Below are 22,224 nucleotides of genomic sequence, written 5' to 3'. Positions count from 1 at the left end.
GCCCCTTAGTGCAGATGTGTTGATGCGCTTCATTGTTGTCAACCTCTAAGCCTGCCCTGTTTCAACAGCCGCCTTTTGGCCTGTTGCCAGTTACACATGTTCTGTGATGTGTGTGTTAGTTAGAGCCATGTTCTGAAATATGGTTCAAGTGAATTCCAGCGCTAATCATATTTTTCCTAACAAATTGAAGAGTTATTTGTCAGTGTGTTGGTCTATTATCTGAATGTGCTTATAGAAAATCACTGAGAAAATTACCGTTCCCGTAGCCCAAGGGCTGAGGCGGCAGCCGGGAGTGTTTGATTGGTGCGATCGGCGCTGCCGGGGCTGTGGATGTAGGGGTTTAAGGTCTCGGCTTTACCCTTAATCCCCCATCAGGAAGGACTCACACGGATCTTTGGGTGACAGATGTGCTGGGAGGTGATTGGGAAATGAGGAATGCTTCACTGAGGAACCCTTTACTTGAACCTCTGTTCTAGTTTCTTACCATTTTTAAGAGAAGTTTCTCAAACTCGCTAAAAGCCAAGAGGCTTGCCTTACAGACATCAACAGCTGCACTGTTGGCACCCGACAAAAGTTAGGCAGCTTACTAACTTAAGCGTTTTGATATATGCGTGATGGCATCCTGCAGTCAAAGCCACTCCTACATTTTCACAGAATTTTGGACCAGAAGCACAAAATGACATAGTACTAGCCGGGATGGAAACATTTCTGTTGTATCTGTCCTTCACTTGCCTTCCAAATTGGCTCTGTGTTTCACGTCAGCCCTTTCTCTCTGTCCCAGAACCATTCCCACCCACCCGTTCTGGCTCTCTCTCTCTGTCTGACCTGCATCAAAGGCATAGTTCAGTTCAGTGTTGGTGTTCCTGTTCCTGTTCCTGTCCGATGAAAAGCAGGTCCAAACGGCAGGCCCAAAATCTGCCAAATGATTCCTTGTGTTACGTGTGTGTGTGTGTGTGTGTGTGTGTGTGTGTGTACAGCTGGTAACCAACATATTGTCCTCAAGCTACCACTCTTAGCCACTTATGTAAGTCTTTTGGGAGTGTTTGAGCATGTGTAGTCTGTGTGAATATATCTACAGCATGCAACCCCCCGTCTGTCCCAGAGCCCCAACCATGAGCCCCTTCTGTGCACCCAGATCCCATTACTCTGCCAGCGGTGTAGTCCACAGCCTCATCCTCTCCTCTCCTCTCCTCTCCCCTTTTCTCCTCTCCTCTCCTCTCCTCTCATCCCCCTCTCATCATCCTCTCCTCTCCTCTCCGCGTGTTCAGGGAGTAATCTAGAGGGGAGGGAATGGTCCGCTCACATCTCCACTCTCTGCTTTAAACTTCCAGCTTTTTGTGTTGCTCTAATGGCATTATCCTGGCTCACAGAAGTCGCCCTGTTGACCCATATAGCGTGTAGCAATACGTGGCAATAACAAAGGATGACACAAACTGGCCATTCCCATTGCTACTTTGTAATCCAGGCTTGTCAGGAGAGCTGCCGTCCCTAGGCTTACAGTAATGGTGGTTTAAAAATAAACCAATACGGTCTTGTTTCAGTGCGTCCTCCTTGCTGATGTAGCCAAGGAGGGCCCTGGTGGTACAACCAATGTGTTTACTAGTAAGAAGCTGCTGACTGCAGAGTTATGTGGAGCCAAAGGCTGAAAGAGATGAGAGAGAGAGAGAGAGACATAGAGAGAGAGAGAGAGACATAGAGAGAGAGAGAGAGACATAGCGAGAGAGAGAGAGAGAGAGAGAGAGAGACAGAGGGAGAGAGAGAGAGAGAGAGAGATATGCTGGTGTAGTAAACAGCGTTGGTTTTGAAATTACAGAGTGAGCTCACTCTATTGAAAGGCACAGAGCTGTATGGAGCCCTCTCCTCCAGGGATTAAAGAAGCCAAGCGCCTGGCCAGATTGATTAGAAAGTAATCCTGCTAGATAAGCTCCGATGATTACAGACGTGTGGCACTCACTTTCTCTCTTCCCATCTCGTGTGTCTCTCTGTCTGTCTGTCTTTCTGTCTGTACTCTCATGTCTGTGGTGTTGTTTTATACTTGGACGGGGCTTTTCTGGAAGTTATTTCCAGTTTTACTTTCTCTCGTTTTGGATATCCTTGGGAAAGGGCTTGCGAATGGCAGCCGCTGTCCCTGTGAACGCTCTGGAAGAGTAGCAGCCTGCTTCCGCGACTCCCGACAGGAAAGTCGGGCTCTCTGTGGTTGTTTCATCTCTGGCGAGGAGTCTGGGAACTGCGAGTTTTTAGTGCTGCAGCACTGCTGGAACGGTCAGTTGGACACAGGAGGGAAAAAAAGAGAAGCTTCAGCTCTGTAAATCATTTAACATCTCATAAAAAGAAAGCACCATACAGCAGTGGCAGAGTGGGAATAGCATGAAAGAACAACTGGCTGAACTGCACAGATTGTTTATTCCTTGCACTTCAAAAAACAAGTACGCAGAGTAGGGGGTCTCTGCCATAAACAGTACACACAGTAGTCCCATAAACAGATGTGCCTGTGGACACCTCTATCAACCTGGTTAGGACTCCTAGCACCTCAGACATTTTAGTGTTTAGGAGTGTTTCTCATGTATACAGCAGCTTGTGGCGATCAAATGCTCTGATATAATTTTGGACCAGTGGAGGCAAAGCAAGGAGAGCGTATTTTAACTGTAATTACACAGATTGGACTTCTAGCAGAGAGCCAAGATTGCACTTAGACTAGCTATGTGATAAGAGCCACACAGGAAGCCGGCCTGGCCCGAGTCCCTTCTCCAGCGGCGCACAGGAGAGCCACTTTGACAGGGCTGTGAGGACCACATGGTGGAAAACTCCCAGACCAGCACATTTCCTGTTGGCTGTCCCTGTGCTGAACCCCTGACCACTAACACACTGAGACCCCTGTCTCAGACAAACAGGCTATATGTGGGGGTGTGATGTATGTGTTGTAAACTATATGGAGCATATAATGTGCTGTGTGTGTGTGTGTGTGTGTGTGTGTGTGCAAGAGAGTTAATACAGATGTTTGTGTAACTTTATATGCACATCTGAACACAATAATGGCAAAATGTATGCACATATACATTACATAAACAGAAATATGATTTGTTGGAGTCAGCAGATTGATTTTAGTGATTGATTGTGAAAAGCTATTCTCAGAAACTTTCCAGAAAAATTCCTCATAGCCTTGAAAATCTCCAGAATCCATCACTGTGTCATTGTTATGTTTGTTGTGTGTGCAGTCTGTTGGCCGGAAAAAAATCATCCCAAGCACAACCTCTGAATTCCAAAGCTTTTCAGCCCTTAGTGTGCCAGTGGTCAAGATCGTTCCAGATGCTGTTCACCACTTTGCCCCCACACACACACACTCTCATACACTCACATACACACGCACCACAGATTGGTGAGCCTTCATCTTGACCATGTGCCACCCTCTGACTACTTCCTGTCCCATCACGCTGATCAAACACACGCTCACGCAAACACACAGCTGGCCAGAGTTTCTGGACAAGGATGATAGTGTCTATTTCAAGCAGCATAATTGGGATCCTGCTAAACAAACAAGCAAGCCTACTCTCCCCTCTGATGGTCTGTCATTCTTTAATCTGACCGCTCTCTGGTTCTCCCACCTCCTCTCCCTCTCTCTCTCTCTCTCTCTTTCACCTTCTCGCTGGGGATGACCTTTGGGGAGCCGTCGGCTCGGTGCTGGTGGACGTGGTGAGGTGGGGCAGTGCGAGTGGAAGGCGTATGGCCGGGAATGCTAAAGCCGCCCTCTGCGGCAGCAGAAGAATAAGCGGGCTGAAGTTGAGCGAGACCTTTCTTTTCAAATGTAATTACAGTGCTGCACAAGCCACAGTCTCCCTCCGAGAAAAAAATACACTCGCCTGAGAACGACTCGTGGAGGTTACGCTGGGATGCAGACCTAATCCCGCGTGTGTGTGTGTGTGTGTGTGTGTGTGTGTGTGTGTGTGTGTGTGTGTGTGTGTGTGTGTGTGTGTGTGTGTGTCTTGGCAATTAGCATATCCTTCACGTGGATGATGTGCTGTGTTTTTGTTGATTCTGTGATCTTGATATTAATTTTGCAAATGGAATGTGAAGTGTGTGTGTGTGTGTGTGTGTGTGTGTGTGTGTGTGTGTGTGTGTGTGTGTGTGTGTGTGTGTGTGTGTGTGTGTGTGTGTGTGTGTGTAGACAGTAATGGGGCTATGAGCTCCTCCATCATCAGTGGAGGTGCAACAAGATCTGAACCTTTATGAGTCTTCTGAGACATCTGTGTGTGTGTGTGAAAAAGCACACAAAAGCACACACAATGATTCTCATTCAATTAACTTCAAGTTAGTGTATGCCACAGTATTGCCATGACCGATAATGCACACTTGCCAGCTGGAGCACTCGTTATAACTGCCTTGGCATGGAACTGCCTTGGCATGGAACATTTATGAACCAGAGCAGAAGCTAATATGTTGGTGGCTCCACTTTGTGTGAGGTCTTGATCACGCTGTCCGCGTATACAGTATATATGATGTTGTAGAAGTTAGAAATTGAAACTAATAAAACTGCAAAAAGAGTTTAACCAGTAATATCAAAAGTTGAAATGATGCTGAAAGTGTGATTGAAGTATAACCTTGGTTAAGCAAAATGTAATCATACTATGAAACATAAACCCTGCTGTAGTATAAAAAGTATTCTTGCTAAGTATTCATGATGACATATAGTAAATGAAAAGACATTGTTTTAATGTAATCATATATAATCCTGTTTGAAAAATAAGCATATTTTAAAATGTGTATTGTAAGTGCCACTAGACATAATTATGTAGTGTGAAATGTATGTAAAGTGTTTTGTGATAAGAAAGGTCTAGGGTAGGCCTAGATAACCGCTTCTAGGAGACATTGTAGTTAGGAAGGTGGATGGCAGGTACGGATGAAAACTGGAACCAGAATCTTGTGCATTGTAAAACCAAGGTCAGACTATAGTGTCTGTCTCAAAGAAATTCAGCCAATCAGCAAATAGCTACTTACTATATTTAGGAATAGGTTAATGACTACAAAACGTAAGGTGTAGGAGACCGTTTTTCACCTTGGTTTTTGTCTGACAACTTTTTGCTGTCATTAGGGTAGAGCTAGAGTAGGGACCTTACTGCATTTTATGCTTCAATTTTAATTATTTTTCTGTAATGTTTATAATATACTTTATATTTTGGTTCTTTTTCTGTTATATAATAGTATAATATGCAAGGGTGAGACACGCCCCCCCCCCAGTCTGGAATGGCGGTAAGTGCCTCTCTTCTTTTTATGTCGGAAGGGAGAGCACTGACTGCATTGAGGTAAAGGTGACTGTTTAGGCCTTGTGACATGTTGGCCTTGTGACAAATATGCCAAAGAGTTAATACAGACAGACATCTATATCTAAATTTCAATGTTCCTAGATTGACTTATAAATGGTTGTACTAGACTTGGGTTTGATATACGTGTCTTTCCCATAGTAACCGCCGTCGTTAGTAATTCAAATGTCTTGTAAGATGCGAGAAGCCTAGGCATAAACTCTCCTCCCCCTCTTTATGTGCTATCTTCCCAGGATGTAACTGCCCACTGCTTCTCATGGTGACTCTGAGTGTCCCTTCTCCCTTTCGCCCCACTGACAAACCGTATCAGCAAGGACAGGGCAGAGAGGAGAAGAAAAGGGAGATGTGGAGAGAGAAGCAGAAGCTTCCCGTAAGCAGGCAGCCCTCCTTTTTTCTAGTCTCTCTCTCTCCCTCTCTCCCTCTCTCCCTCTCTCTCGATAACGCTGTGGTCCGTTAGGGTGGATATGCTAGATCAAATAACAAGTTAACTCCCACATTCTCATGAAAAAGGACTGTTCCTTTAAATTGCCCTGTCAGTCATAGGGCAGTATGATATACTATATGCAATAATTGGTGCGTATTTGGGTGTATTTCAGAAATGCATCGTAATGAAGGATCGTCCTTCTGGGACCAGCGTAAACACAGGCAATGAGAAGAATTATATCACTCCAGGGACGCCCTCCATTCGTTTGGTGGAAGGAGTCAACCCTAGGAGCCAGCCATCAATTACCCTACATCAAACACGCCTGACGGATAATACGACCTTAGTTGCTCTGGCTGCTGGCCTTGCAGTACCATCCCAAAACTCGCATTTCCCAAATTCTTGTGGAGATACTGGGTGGTTTATTTGCAAAGACAGCAGGTTTACTCCTCGCAGCGCGCGCCTGTGTGAGACACTAGCAGGTGAGGGAGGATGGCCCTGATCCAACACCCTCCAGATGCACACTGGGCTCCAGCCCCAGCCTCAGCCCCAGTGTGGGAGATCAGAGGGAGAGGACACATCTCGGCTGGTGTGGGCACAGAGTTTGGAAAAAGAAATACGGGGGAGAGTGAGCGAGCGAGACGGAGAGAGGGGGAGATCAAAGAAAAGGGAGAGCACTATATTGTCCGTCTGACAGAATAACACAGGAAGCCAAGGGCTAGAAGGAGTAGGTCAGAGTGGAGGTGGTGAGTGTGGGGGGGGGGGGGGGAGTGCATCTCTACTGTGTCTGAAAGCAGAGCCATCTCTCACTATCTGGAAATAGACTTTGTATATTTAGCTGAGAAAACACAGATATTATTAGTAGCATTTCTCCCTGGTTGTCTCTCCATATTGTCTTGCTCTCTCTTGCCCCCCCTCTCCTCTCTCTCTCTCTCTCTATCTCTCTCTCTCTTTCTATCTCTCTCTCTCATCTCTTTTTCCCTCCCCATCTCTCTGGCCCCTCCCCACCCCCCTCTCCCTCTCATTCATAGAAATCAGTCTTTTTGGCCCAAAGGTCATTTTTAGTCCCATGGATCATTACATGGGAAGTGTGTGATTATGTGTCTCTTGTTGGACTTGCCAGGACGCTGTGTGCGGCCACATTAATGCACCTCCGCCGCATTCCTCGACCCCTGATGAAGAGGCAGCAGCAAAGCCCTGCCCAGCCCTCGCCATTTCTAATGTGACCTTGCGATCTTATCTGCCAAATGAAAAATGGAGAACACCCCACGGGGTCGCATATCTCCTATCACTGCCCGCGCTTTTGGACCAGAGCTCCCACACACACACACACACACACACACACACACACACACACACACACACACACACACACACACACACACACCCTGTGCTGCAGAGGAAGAGGAGTGTCCAGAGGCAAATAATGAAAAGTGGAAGTGCTCCCCTGGTCAGATCTGTGGTGGTTATGTGTGAGGTATTTACAGACTGCTAATACACGCTCTGCTCTAATGTTTCTGCAGCCTCATACTGAGCATGTGCATGGGAGCCATTTCAGTGCAATCTCTAAGTGAGGCCGGATTTGCATAGGAATTCATTAAGCACACTCCTGCTCTCTTGCACAGGGCGTAGACAAATGATTTTTTTCATCTCCTGGTTTTGCAGACGAGACATTAAAGTCCTAATTGCCCTTTTAGATTGAAGCAAGTAGTGTACACGGCAGCGTCTCCTGGGCGTGTGCCCGTGTGTGTGAGTGTGTGTGTGTGTGTGAGAGAGTGTGTGACCTGACGGTTTGTATCCGTGAGATTGTTTCATGAGTTACTGGTGGTTCTCGTGTGACGCTGAGCGCTGTGTGGTGTCGCCTCAGTCTTGGTGATGGACGTGACGGATTCCCCTCCCCAGCGTTAGCGGAGAATCTCCTTTTTCTGGGGCCTGATGTGTTCCGAGGCGAACACACGGCTGCATGAGTGGGATGTTGAGCTCCGTTTCGCTGACGCAGGAGGAGGAGGACGGATAATTAAAAGAGGAGATCTGGCATGAGGAACATCAAAGCACTACAAGGGTCCTCAGAGAGAGAAAGAGCGAGAGAGAGAGTATGGACAGGATTATGTTTTGCTTAGAGAGGATAGTTCGGTCAGAATGAACCCAGCAGGACTGAACACGATTTATTTATTTATTTATTTATTTATTTATTTATTTATTTTTATTTATTATGTATTACCTTGGGTGTTTTTAATAAGAGCAGCTTGTGTTGGTGGTTGATGGTATATGGGAGGCTACCTATTGTATAGTCCTCATCTCATTGTCAGCGGCACAATATGTGATGTGTTGAGTCTGACGCGCTCACTCATCAGCGCCTCTTAGTGCTTAGTATTTATGGAAGAACACATCCATGCTTCCCTGTGTGTGAGGGCCTTGTGTTTACACATTCACTTGTTTCATATGAATCAATATGTGTGTGTGTTTTGTAAACTTTTGATGCTGTGTGTGTGGGTGCATGTGCGTGTCCGTGTGGGTGTGCGCGTGTGTACGTGCGTGCATGGATGTGTGTGTGTGTGTGTGGGGGGGGGGGGGGCTGGCTGTCAGCATCACCCCTGCATGCTGGTCGCTCTGGGCTTTGCTTGTCTGTCTGCACATCTCCATTCCCGCATTCTTGCCTGTTAGCAGCAGAGCATGCATTCGTGTGTGTGTGTGTATGTGTGTGTGTGTGTGTGTGTGTTTGTTTATGTGGGTGGGAGTTTGTGGGCTTGTGTGGGTCTGTGGGCCTGAAAGTTATGTCCAATGGGACATGTTCCTCCCTCTGCTGCTCTTCTGAGTATCGCTCACAGAAGAGACCTGCCCATGGGTCACAGCATACTGAGACTACTAAGAAAGTGTGTGTGTGTGTGTGTGTGTGTGTGTGTGTGTGTGTGTGTGTGTGTGTGTGTGCGTGTGTGTGTAAGTTTCAATGGCTAGTCTCACCTCTTTGAAGGTATTGATGGTCACTGAAGTAGATGAATGTACACTGAAGTAGACGAATGTGTTGAAAACAACACAACTTCTTAACACATCTATGTGTCCAGATAGGGACAGCACACTTGTTTTAAGAGTGTATGGGTCTTTTCAGTATTTACTTGTAGTGTACCTGCCTCCTGGTTCATACAGATATGTACATTTTATTAGCATTTTTTGCACTAGGCTGTAGGCTATTGTATAATAAACATGCAGTAATATGTTCAATAATATATTTATAATATATGATCTGCCTTAATTAGAGATCCTTATCGGTTTGTGACACCTATACATTGCAGTAAAGAGAGACACTAGCCTGGGAAACTATGGAATCTAAGGAGTACAACGGTGCATAAATCCCAGCCTTTGTCTTTCTCCTCAGTTGGAACTGTGAGTAAAGTATTGGCTTTGGCAAGAAAAGCTAGAGGAATTCTCTTACATAATGTTCCTGCTATATTTCTTCCTCCCCTATAAGACGAGGAGTGTTCCTTGTTGAGTTTCACAGACGCCTGTTTCGAGTTGCAGAGACTTTTCAGTTATTGTTTGCATAAGAACTGCAGCAAGATTTGAATCTCAGCCATCCTTAATTACATTCAAAGACTAGTTTACATTAGTCATATCTCTGATGGATGACCAAGTCCCCTCGGGCTTGTACTTCAATTTGCATAACATTTGATATCCATTTTAGAGTAAAGTAACTTTTCTCTGCTGTCATAGTTCATTTTCAAACACTATATTGCTTTGTTTTATGTATTAAATATGTGGTGTGTGTGTGTGTGTGTGTGTGTGTGTGTGTGTGTGGCCATTGTTGTATATTAAGTTCAACAACTGTACTGAGTGCAGCAGACAGAGGATCTTGTGTTGATCCAGTGCGCCATGCAGGCCTCTGGTTAGTGTTACTGATCAGAGAGGGAAATGGGAGGGACAGCGCACCTCTAGAGCCAGAGACTAATAGCAGAAGAGAGGCAACAGGCCAGAGGAAAGGAGGCGGTGTTTTGACACTAACTACCATGGGGCACTTCGGACCTGTAACAGGTGGGTTGCCGGTTCGAACCCCGACCAGTAGGCACGGCTGAAGTGCCCTTGAGCAAGGCACCTAACCCCTCACTGCTCCCCGAGCGCCGCTGTTGATGCAGGCAGCTCACTGCGCCGGGATTAGTGTGTGCTTCACCTCACTGTGTGTACACTGTGTGCTGTGTGTGTTTCACTAATTCACGGATTGGGATAAATGCAGAGACCAAATTTCCCTCACGGGATCAAAAGAGTATATATACTTATACTTATACTTATACTTACCTGTACGTGTGTGTGTGTGTGTGTGTGTGTGTGTGTGTCTGTATGTTTTTTCTTGTGCCAGTGTTGAGGTTGCTGAGAACTCCTCGCTGTCGCAGCATGCATTTCTTCCTCTGGACCATTCTCGCAGCCTCATCTGTCTCTGTTTCCCCAGCAACACGCACTCCTCTATGTCCCCCCCGGGTGCCGCGGCGACACACATAAACAAACGCAGCCATCTATATCTCTGTGGCAGCCGCCAGCCCATTCCTCACTCCTCTGTCTAATATCCTGCCGCTCCGCCTGGCCTCCGCCTCCCCGGGCCTTTGGCCACATTTAGCACTAACACTCTCCGCCCCATCCATGGCCAACCTGACTGGAAATCGATGGAGTCGAGTCAGCCAGACGTTACGCAGCGCCTCACACTCCCTAGTGATTGACAGATCCTGTTATCCTATCCACCTATCCGCTGTTCTGCAGGCTTGAGTGTGTGTGTCCATGCGAGGGACTCTGGCCAGCCTGCTTGAGACATGACGTGTTTGTCGAGCATGAGAAGTATTGGGCAGACACCAAGGTTGTTTAAAGTTTTAAAGTTTAGCTTTTTATTCAGTTCATGAGCTGGAATTTGGAAGTTAAACTCGGCCATGCCCCACTAGATGCTGAATCTGATTTAGAGTTCTAATGGCAGGAAGAGGATTTCAGGTCATTGAGAAGAAATAGAGAATTTCAGCCTGATCACACTAAAGGAGAATTTCATTAACTCTAACATGTACAAATAGCTGAATAATTACATTTAATGCATTCGACATCTTGCAAAAATATCAACTGCATTTTTCTTGCTCCACCACATTTTAATTTTTTCACCTGCTCTGTAGTTAAAGTGGAGCATTTTGGAAAAGTGAAAAAAATGCCCATGGATTCAACCATGGCATAAAAAAGGAAATTCTATTCAAATGGAATCTTAAAGAGCAAATCTCATCTCTATCCAGAAGGGTTCCCTAACAGGCCCAAGCTGAGTATATCATAACGACTGTTCTATGTGCGTTCCTTCTGCCTGTGCTTTTGGGTATCCTTGTCAAATAAACAGGGAAAGACAGACTGTTTACATACACAGCTGCAACATTATAAGGCATGATTAAGTGCGATCCCAGAGGTGAAACTAAAATATGTTGATTTTAAATGCTGTGTTTTTATTTGGGGTTTTGTTGTTTTTAATCACAAAGGTTCATGGAAAAAACGACAACACAAACAAAAAAAATCCCTTCAGGCAGATAAACACACTTTTTCCGTAACTGAAGGTCCTAAAACAAGGCTATTCCATTACCAGCCAAACGGACCTGTTATGCAAGGCTAATCCTAACAGTGGAGTTCAGCCAAATGGCACTACTCTTTAATCAATATGATTGCTAAGAGTAATTAAAAAAAAACAGGCACATACGTAATATAGTGTTTGAAGTCAAAATGGAACCATTCAAATACTGTGTCTTTAAGATTCCTACACCACTCTTACCTGCAGATAGTAAAGTATATATACATACTATACTTATACTAGATTTTCAAAATGGTAGTATTTGAGTGCTTGCTAAAAGGAGAAGTAAAGGTTTCAGCTCTGAACCTCTGCCATCCATCTCCTGGTTAGTCCTGGTCAGCTTGGAGGAGGGCCCAGTGATTATCGATAGCAGAGGCAATTTGATCGGCTCCTGCAGATCCAGCAGCTGCAGAGAAAACAGCCTGTGGTCTGGGGATGTGAAGAGAGCCACAAGCAGCCGCCTGCATCAGGATGGGGCCTTTTGTGCTGTAGCCAATAATAAGCTTGCTCTATCAAAAACCCAATCAGAGAGGGGAGCAGAGAGCGGGGGGGGGGGGGGGGGGGGCATCTCCCCTCTAGGCTGCTCTGGTTCATGAGGAAAAGGGAAAACCGACAGGAAGGCGGCCGTGGAAAAGAAAGGGATGACCGTGAGGAAAAGAGAGGGATGACCGTGAACTAATTGATGTCTACCTTGTCTAGCCTGGCGAGCCAGACCCACATTAAAATCTAGGGTCTGGGCACTCACCGTTCGCAGTGCTCAGTCCGAGGGGCGGGATAATCAGTTGCCTTTCAAATTCCCTCTGCACGCAATAGGACGCAATAGGATATTTGTTTTCAAGTAGCAGGGAATTCAAGCCAAACCGTTGCAACTCTGCCATCAATCATTATGTTAAGCCCACCAAACGACTCTATACACGATTTCAATGACCTGATTAAGTTTCGATTTCTGGAGCTCACAAGCCAACGGAGAGTTGCTAGACTAGCCCTGGCAGCATTTGCTGCCACTAGGGGCGCGTCTAGATTTCTAGGCTATACCTTGTCATCTTCGGCTGTATAAAATCAAGGTAAGATAATAGATAGGTCATCTCCCAATATGACATTGTTTTGACTGTCCTTGAGAGCTGAAATCTTGCCTCAGTTCATTTTCATTGGATAGACCTATTCATCTCAGTCAGGTGGATGCAGCCCACTTGAGACATGAGAAGAACTGTGGTCAGATATTGAGAATGCTGTGGGCAGATGGAATTCTCCACTGCAATTTTCCCTTACAACACAGTGAAAAGGCCAAGGTACAGCTAGAGATGGGCCAGCCTCTTTTGTGGTGTGTGTGCGTGTGTGTGTGCGTGTGCGCGTGCCCGTGCGTGTATGTGTGTGTGTGTGTGTGTGTGTGTGTGTGTGTGCGTGTGTGTGTGTCTGCAAGAGACAGCTCTAATAGCTAATGCCCTTCACGGGTCATGAATGTGAGTTGAATCTGGCTCGATCTTATTCAGGAAATGGCTGTCCATCCTGAGTAAGAACAATGCACACATGAAGCAGTTATGTAACGCATGTCGAGCCCCCATGTCATATTACCCCAACCTCTCCACAGAGGCTAATCTAGTTGATGAAGAAGCCTAAACATGTTTTTTAATGAGCGGATTGGTGTGATCGTAGATAGAGATAGTATGGACATCGTTTACCATAGTCCAAAAACAGCATATCAGGGAATATTGTTAGTGTCGGCTATCCGCATTTTAGGGGGAACTGGAAGTGCAAGTAGAGTATGAAGCCCAACCAAATGAGCATGTGGGGGCTGAAATGAAATCTCGTCCCACTTCCCTGAACATTTTTGTCCGAACTGCTTTTGTTGCTTTTCTTTCTGTCTCCTCCAGGCCCCTGTCAATCCCACTACAATTACTTTCCACAAGATGGGTTTGGATTTAATGTAAACCACAAAGCCCCCAAGGACCCCCAGTTCCAGAATATTCCCGTCTGGGCTGGTATTGCTCATGTTACCCATTGTTTGCATGTGGTCTGTTCTCCACAGATGTTTTGGGGTTTTTTGCTCTCTTTTGTCTCTTCCAAACATAAATTCAAACATGTTTTGAAGGGCAAACTGGTCAAAACCGTGATCAACACCAAGCAAGAAGGGATAATGTTTTAATATTGGTTAAAAAATGTTAGTAATTGTGTGAACTTATCAGCTGTCTTAATGTGCTCTCATCTGTTCTGCCCTGTTCTCGTTCTCTCTCTCTCTCTCTCTCTCTCTCTCTCTCTCTCTCTCTCTCTCTCTCTCTCTCTGTGGGCACTTAAAGCTAAGGTTCACATTTTTCCACTGGCTGCACTGCTGGGGAGGCATGCGTTTGAATGTAAACACACTCTTTCCCCCTGTAGGCCTTATCAGTCTCTCACCCTCCTCTCTTCCTCAGGAAGTCTGTTCAAGCCACTCATTATCACACCCCAAACCCAGCATTTCTTATTGAACCTCGGGCCTCTCTCTCTCACTCTCTCTCTCTCTCTCTCACTCACTCTCTCTCTCTCTCACTCTCTCTCTCTCTCTCTCTCTCTCTCTCTCTCTCTCTCTCTCTCTCCGAGACCCCTCCCTCCTTTACCCATCCACAATTGCATAATTTAAAATACTCTAAGGTTTAATAACCAATGCAAAGGGCTCTATACAGTATGAAACATAAAAATGATAGAAATGTATGGCCAGTATGTATCCCTGGTATGAATGAAATTCAAACATCCATCTCACTCCAATCTTTCTAGATCACTGACTTACTTGAAAATATAATATTTTTTTGCTGGCCAAAGCTGCAGTTATCAGTCAATCAATGTTTCCATTCAAAGATAATGCATCTGTACAGCACAGAAGAGACTTTAAACACTAGCTTACATCCAGTGTAGTTAATCAAGGTTTTAAGGCTCCCAGTCCTGTGCCTCTTCATACCACCACATCATGGAGTAATGGAGTAATGAGCACAGTTGTCTGAGCTCTTTTAATTCACTTCTAAATGGAGCTCAGTTAGATTTGATTTCATTGTGTTCAGCTCCGTTCAATTGTAATAAGATACATTGTCTGCCACACTTGTAATTCATCATAATACACAACTGCAGCATTGTGCCTTCATACAGTCCGCAGCCCAGAGCGCCACCACATCTCGCTACATTGAGTTGCAGCTCTGCAAGTGGGTTAGGAGCGCCTGTGGGGAATTGAGTTGTTGGCACATTAGTTAGTTATTAATGTAATGAATTAGAGTACAGTGGCAGGGAGGGGCTGGGTCTTGGCAGTTGACCAGTAGGACGTCTTCAGACCACTCTGACAGCCCAGTCACACCTCTCTCCCTGTGAACCCTGGCAGCTGTGATGCTGACAGCATGTAGGGCGAGGCCAGCCCTGGCCTTATCATTTACAACCAAGCGTGTGTGACACACACACATCCATCATTAACAGCAGCCATTACTCATGAAGAACATGGGACAGTCATTCCATTTTAATTTGGTTTTTGACACCAAGCATGTTTTCAATTTCATTGACTGATTCTCCTGAAAATGGCAGTATTGTTTTCGTAGTCCACTTCCTGACTGCGGAGGTGATGGGCAGAGTTGGAGATGGGGATGTGGGATGTGTGATAGCACCTTTGCACCCGTTCCAGCCACAGCCTCCAGCTCTGTTATTTCAGCTCCTCCAGACTACACGCTCTCACTGCACACACACACACACACACGCACAGTGCACACACACTCTTCCGACATCTGCAAGCAATATCAGACAGAACAGGAGAGCCAGCGGAGAGAGGCGTAGGGAAAGAGAAGATAAAGAGAGAGACACGTATGAGAAAATAGGCCTTCCCTATGCTGAGAATCTGATAAAGCATGTGCGGCGATTCCTATATATGGTGTTGAAGCGTTTGGTGGATGGCTGAGGAGGTGTGTATATGAGCGCATGGGTGTTCGCAGTAGAGGGAGTGCATTGTGCTGGTCGACAGAGCTCTACATATCAGGCGAGTGTGTGTGTGTGTGTGTGTGTGCGTGCGTGCGTGCGTCTGCTGAGCAGTGTTTTGTATTTATGGGCTGCAATTCACAAGTTAAAACATTTGAGACATTTGCACTCCCCAACATCTGCCCCAGAGGCCCGGCATTTACCAGATGAGTTGTTATTACAGCGCATGTCTTGAACAGGACGTTCTCCCTAGCGCCAGGCACCGACTCTGGCCATACCAGCTCCATGTTCTCTCCTAACTCTAGCATCAGACTGATGAAGAGCTAGCCCTGGTGTATATGTTTGAGTGGATATGTTTTGCCGTGCAGATGACATGATATTCACAATTGCATCTCTCACTCTATGGTACACACTGTAACCCGAGGGCAGTCTGTGTGGAGGGGCTTGGGAGGAGGGGAGCGGGGTTAATTCTAAAGATAGCTTGGCCACCTCTGTCCATACATGGGAAAATCTGCTCCATGTGAGTACAGCATGTGCCGGGCGGAGGCTGAAATGATATCTGGTTGCATGAGTGGGGGCCTGAGACAACACGGGCTCTGCGGCGCGTCCATGTGTGTGAGGAGCGGAGAGGAGCCTCCTGAGCTCGTCTGGACTCCTCTCGCCACGGACGCCCGCATCCTTTCCTGTCCTCTCATCTCATCTCATCTCCTCTCATCTCCTCTCCTCTCCTCTCCTCTCCTCTCCTGTCCTGTCCTGTCCTCTCCTGTCCTGTCCTCTCCTCTCTTTTCCTTTACTCTCCTCTCCTGTCCTGTCCTGTCCTCTCCTTTCCTCTCCTCTCCTCTCCTCTCCTCTCCTCTCCTCTCCTCTCCTCTCCTCTCCTTTCCTCTCCTCTCCTGTCCTGTCCTCTCCTCTCTGTATTTATGCTGCCTGTTTCATGAACAGTGCCATGATGGATTACCTGTGTGCTGCCCTCTGCCTCCTGGACCGCCTCCTTTAAGGAGCTAGAAACACACACACATTCACACACACACACACAATACTACACATGCAGAGCCTGTGCAGATAAAGTGATTCTCTGATTCTGTGCCATAATTGTGTAATGATTAAGTATATCTTTGTGTATACCCATGCACAGCACACAAATACACTCAAACACACATTGTTGCACATGTAGGAGTGGACAAGTGTGGGGGAGGTGCTGGAGTATCGTGTGTGTGTGTGTGTGTGTGTGTGTGTGTGTGTGTGTGTGTGTGTGTGTGTGTGTGTGTGTGTGTGTGTGTGTGTGTGTGTGTGTGGGCTCTCATGTGGGAATGCATGAGTGCATGAATGAGTCTGGATCTGAATGCACTCCAGTAGACATGGGAAGAAGGGCAAGGGCACGGCGTTCCTCTACGATGGCAAAAGATGGGGGAGCGACAGAATGTCTAAAAGCACATAAAGAAAGAAGAAGGACAATGCTTAACCCAAATGCTGCTCACATGCCTTAGATACATCAACACATTGGGGGGCTTGCAGCAAAATGGCTCCTGAAAGCCAATTATTTACAGATCCAGAGCTCTGTGTGTGTGTGTGTGTGTGGTGTGTGTGTGTGTGTGTGTGTAAAAAAAGGAGTGGGTGGATGGGGGAAGAGAAAATGGAGAATTATTGTATGTGTGTGCAGTCAGTCGGTGTTTAGTTGTCAAATCTGTAATGGAGAGTTTCAGACAGAGAACACGTGTGCCATAGATGTGTGTGTGTGTACGTACGTGTGTATGTCTGTGTCTGGGTGTGTATTTGGAGATAGTAAAGGTCCTGACTCAGGCTGTTGTGTTTACATGTGTCTCAGTGGAGTGTAGAGTTGAGCAAGAGAAGGTCTTTATCAGTGAGGCGGCGTGTCTGTGTTTCTGTATGAGAGATGGCTCAGCTGTGTGTGCTGTGTACTCAACACCTTCCCCAGCCCTGCCGCACCACGCCGCACCACGCCGCACCATGAAATACAGCCCTGGCCCTGGCTGGGACTCCACCGCTGGCAGGTGAAATATGGCCGTGGCCAGGCCACCACCATTCTGTGATTAGACACCAGCGCCCGCCTCACTGTAAATTATGTGGCTACGCTTTAAACGGTCCACTTCAATCATTCGGTCCCCTGAACTGAAAAACAAAAACACAATCGTAATCCACAAAGGCAGAGACCCAAATCTCCCGACAGTGAGTGCTGCATAGTGGGCAATTTTGAAATTGATACTATGAATGAAATGTGGTCTGTGGACTTCGTGGTGACGGCTCCAGCGCTGCACTCTGTCTCAGTACTTAGCTTAATGAGTTTAGATGAGGGCTTGCCACATTCGGACAAACACACATTAGTCTTTGAAGAAAGTTTTAGCAAGGGACAGCGAGTAACTTAATACCCCTGAGCAAAAAGCCCTGCAGCCCTTAGGAATTTTGTGTCATGGGCAGATAAGAGATGGCCAGTTTAAAGGGAGCCCGTTTAAAGCCAGTTAATAATTGACTCTCACCCAAGGGTAATGATTACACTGTTGAGTGGTGGGGGGTCAGCCACAGTTCAGCTGCATTTCCACAGGGTCCAGGAAAGCGAGGGATAGAGAGATAAATAAGAGGAGGAAGGTAAATGTGAGGTAAAAATCCTAGGGGAAGGAATAGTCACATGCACGCTGTGGTCGAAGGGGATGGACAGACAGAAAGAACCACAGAGGGGAAGAAAAAGAACAGATAGAGAGGGAGAGCCGGACCATGTGACGGGGAGAGCGCGAGAGCAGCCGCTATTCCACGGGTCATTTCACTGGGGCCAGCATCTCTCTGAGCTGTGAAATCAAGAGAGGTGGGGGTGGGCATTCCTCGGCCAGGGAGACGTGTGTGAGGAAGTGTGAGGGCTGGAGCCTGAATATGAACTCTGATTCTGATTTCTGCACTCCTCCACTGTTGTGTTTCTGGGACACTGCTCCAGCATGCCACGACAGGCTGATCAATCACACTAGCCATACACACAGCAGCTGGATTGGGCGGTCTGTCCTGTCTCTCTCTCTCTCTCTCTCTCTCTCTCTCCTTCGATATCTCTCTTTCCACTGCAGCCTGAGTGATCGCACTCCTTCTCCCCTCCTCTATTTTCTTGCTGCTAGACTGGGGAGGAGAGGGGAGGAGAGGGGAGGGGAGGGTGGGCAGCCGAGGCAGTGGAGCTGGATCAGTTGGCATAGCGGAGCAGACGAGGAGGAGAAGAGAGGAAGGGAGTTGTGCAGCTCCTGTACGCAGATGGTGAGAGGAACACCCCCCCTTTGCGCGCAGGCACACACACACACACACACACACACACACATGCGCACACACCCACCCGCGCTTTCTCTGTGTATTTCTCTTCGCGCTCTCATTCTTTTTTCACACACTCCCTCTCTCCTTCTCTCTCTCTCTTTATCTGTCTCCAGTGTTCCCTCTTTTCACGCTGTATGAGAAGTTTAGAGGAGCCTCTCTTTAGTGCACACAGCTGTGCAGGTGAGACTGTGTCCATGACGTTATCGCTTGTGCCTCTGATGATGCTGTGTGTGTGTGTGTGTCTGGACTTTCTGCTATGTGTAACAACATGAGTGGAAGATTACACAGTCAGTATGTGTGTGTGTGTGTGTGTGTGAGAGAGAGAGAAAAGGAGCGATCGGCAGCTTATTGTGAGCTGTGCAGAAGCAGGCTAACAGGGCTGCTGTCGTGCTGTTTCAGCTGATCCTGCTTCTGCTGCCTTCTCCATCGATGGGCTGCCACTGCTGCTTTTAGCCTCCTCTGCTACCAGCGCTGCTTGGAGCTCCTGCTAGCTTAGCACAGCTGGTGGCGCTACGCTGCAAGCGCCCTCTGCTACTCTGTGAGGCAGCAGCAGCGGCTCTGCCAGCTCTGCTTCTGATGCTGCTGCCGTCGGTGCTCCTTGGGGGTTGCTATCGGTGCTGCTCGCTGCCGCTGCCGCCAGTGTTGCTGTTTTTGCTGCTATTGGTGCTGCAGTGCAGGAGAGGATGTCAGACACTATCAGTGGAGAGCAAACACTCCAGCCAACTGGGCTGCAACACCGCGCACTCTCCTTGCCATATGGATGTGTGTATGTGTGAATGGCAGTCTTAGAGTGTAGAATATGTGTTTAGTGTGTAAATAGCTACTGTGTGTGTGTGTGTGTGTGTGTGTGTTGGTGTTGGGAGCACAGCTGAGCATCTCTGAAAGGATCTTCTCTGTGTGTGTGTGTCTCAGTGTGCTTGCATGTGGGGAGGGGTCTTCTGTGGTTGATGTCCTAGTATTGATATTGGCATTGACGTGACTCAGTCATCTTGTGGCTGTGAGCTCGTGTGAGTTAGTGGCGGTGCGCGTGTGCCGCTGTGGGCTTTGGACACTCTCGTACCCTCGGCACTGTTACCATGCAGACTTTGTGCTCGTGGCGAAGCATTGTACTTGGAAAGCAGGCGGTCTGTGTGAGGGAGATAGGAAACACAGGGCGTGTGCCTTTATCAATGATGATCCCCACCCTCTTCATGCATGCTACAGTACTCTCTCCTGTTGGATTGCTTGTGCCTTGTAGGTTGGCTTAAACTATTAGAGTTGTATAGTGTTGTGTTTGTGTTTGTAGGAAATTGTGTGTGTGTGTGTGTGTGTGTGTGTTTGTTAGTAGCAGGTGGAGCGTGTTGTGGTCCTCATGAGAGGAGACAGTGCTGTAATTGATCCTCGCAGATAGCGGGGTTGAGGGGGGATGAGGTGGGGGGAGGGGGGATGAGAGGAGACAGAGGAAGGGAGGGAGGGAGGGGCGTCTGTGTCACCACGCTCTCACAGCCACATTACCCATCCTCCTCTTTTTCGTGCAGCACGTCTGCGACTCCCTGTCACCTCTCCTGACAGATCCGAGCGTCTCCCCCATCCCCCCTCTCTCCTCCTCTCTCCTCCTCTTACTCAAAGAACGAGAGAGAGAAAGAGAGAAGGATAGAGAGAGACAATACGGAACTGGCTTCAGTGTGCCTCTTGCGCTAATTAACCAAGATTCTCCTGGTACTTCACAAGCCTCTAATGAAGGAGAGCTGTGTGTGTGTGTGTGTGTGTGTGTGTGTGTGTGTGTGTGTGTGTGTGTGTGTGTGTGTGTGTGTGTGTGTGTGTGTGTGTGTGTTGTGTGAAATCCAGGGTCTTTTTGTGCTGTTGCTCGGGAACTGCATTAGCCATAGGGCTAAGCTGAATAATTTATATCTGGTCGTCCCACATCTCTAATGAAAGCTTGTGGGCCATTCAGCACTGATCCAGTGCACATTGCACATGCCATGACTCTCCACTGGGGCTCACAGATGGAGAGATGGACTGATTCAGGAAGACATATGACTAGATGGATGAGTGAGATGCCTAGACAGATATACACAAGGGTGTGTGTGTGTGTACGTGTGTGTGTGTGCGCGCGTGTGTGTGTGTGTGTTTGGTATGTGTCATGTTTCTCTGCTGTTCCTCTGGAGAGTCGGATGGATGAGGAAATCAAGGAGATGATGGCACATAAATAGCCACACAGTTTGGAGGAAAGGAAGAGAGGAGTCTATTTGTGTATGTATGAGAACATCATTTACTGGTGAAATGCACCTGGCTGCTTTGATGGTGATTCAATGGATTGGTAGAGGATGCAAATAGAGAAGTGGCATTTTTCTTTCAGTGTGTGTGACCAAGCAATGTTTCCATTTACATTGAACTCTCTCTGTGTACATCTTATTTCTCTCTCTCTCTCTCTCTCTCTCTCTCTCTCTCTCTCTCTCTCTCTATATATATATATATATATATATATATATATATATATATATATATATATATATATATATATATATATATATATATAGGGAAACTGATTTGCTGTAGGCCTACTCATTGGTGGTCTGTTGAGCCTCTTGCTTGCCTCCTGTTCTTCATGGTCTGGCAGATGTCCCATGTTCCTTCCTGTCCTCCCTTCCAGCAGATGGCCATTGTGGAGCAGAGGGTCAGGGTGTGGACGAGATGCTCTCTGACTAACTGTGGAACCATTTACTTGTAGTGCTTCCAGACAGCCCACACATGACCTGATTATGGGCGCTGGTCAGAAGGAGCAGAGCGGATAATGACCTTCTGGGGAGAGGTCTGGGAGCCTGTGAGATATGTTATGCATTATTGTAGCAGACAAGTCTTGACTGATGTGTGTATCCCTCTCAGCAGCTGCCGGAGACCCTAAGATTGTGTGTGTGTGTGTGTGTGTGTGTGTGTGTGTGTGTGTGCACATTTTTTTGCATCTGTGTACACGTGTGTGTGTGTCTGTTTGAGGGCGTACAGTACTGTATACATACATGATGAAAAGTTCCCCTTGGTTGCGGTCACTCGGAGGTAAGGCGGTGATAGTGGGCATATGGGGGTGGCAGGATGAAAGCGTGTCTCGTGTCTCTGGCCAGTGCAGCTGGCAGCAGTGGGAGAAGCCACAGATGTTGTTGTTGTGGTGTGGTGTGTGTGTCTGCGTGACCCTGCTGCTGTTCACAGCCACTCTGCCTGAGCCTTGTGATTAGTTAAACTGGCAAAATAGCTTGCCACAGGTGTCATTTACTGAGACCTGCAAACATACAGTGTATGAGGGTGTGTGTATCTGTGTGGGGATTTATTTTAGTGTGTGTGTGTGTGCGTGTGTGCACCTGCACCCTGGTTGGTCTCTGGCAGGGAAATTGCATCCTCCCTCCTCACTTCCTCTCTGCTCTTATTATTAAATTAATGTAACTGGATTTCAGTGCCAGAGAATGGCGTAATAAACAGTGACTTTCAATTATGGCCTTTCCATTGTGCCCTGCGGTCCCCCTATTCACACTGTGCTCTGCTCAAAGACACTGGGGCTGTTTGTCATGCATGTTTCTCCAGCTTGCAGTGGCATAAGGAGGAAGCCTAATTCAACACCGGTAGGTTTGTCCTTTATGTCGGCTGAGAGGAAGAGGAAGATAGTGGTGTATTGTTTATTTGCAGGTTTGCAGATCCCTGTGGTGCAGCTCTGTACCTCAGAT

The 22,224-nt window shown here is 47.1% G+C and overlaps 1 protein-coding gene across 8 annotated transcripts in view; it reads left to right on the top strand.

The window, feature by feature from the left end:
- kank4 (KN motif and ankyrin repeat domains 4) overlaps window positions 1–22,224 on the top strand; it is a 49,544-nt gene that overhangs the window by 8,827 nt on the left and 18,493 nt on the right. The window contains exon 1 of one of the 8 annotated variants that reach the window (XM_042056793.1): window positions 5,664–5,685. The exons of 5 other annotated variants lie outside the window; for them this stretch is intronic. The gene's annotated coding sequence lies outside the window, so the exon portion shown is untranslated. Of the gene's footprint in view, window positions 1–5,663; window positions 5,686–18,407; window positions 18,479–18,629; window positions 18,713–22,224 lie in introns of those variants that run through there. 2 more of the 8 variants (XM_042056790.1, XM_042056791.1) reach the window with 2 other exon arrangements.

Source organism: Alosa sapidissima, chromosome 12 (genome assembly GCF_018492685.1).
Source record: "Alosa sapidissima isolate fAloSap1 chromosome 12, fAloSap1.pri, whole genome shotgun sequence".
In the NCBI taxonomy this organism is placed as follows: domain Eukaryota; kingdom Metazoa; phylum Chordata; class Actinopteri; order Clupeiformes; family Clupeidae; genus Alosa; species Alosa sapidissima.
This window is presented reverse-complemented; position numbering and strand designations above follow the sequence as displayed.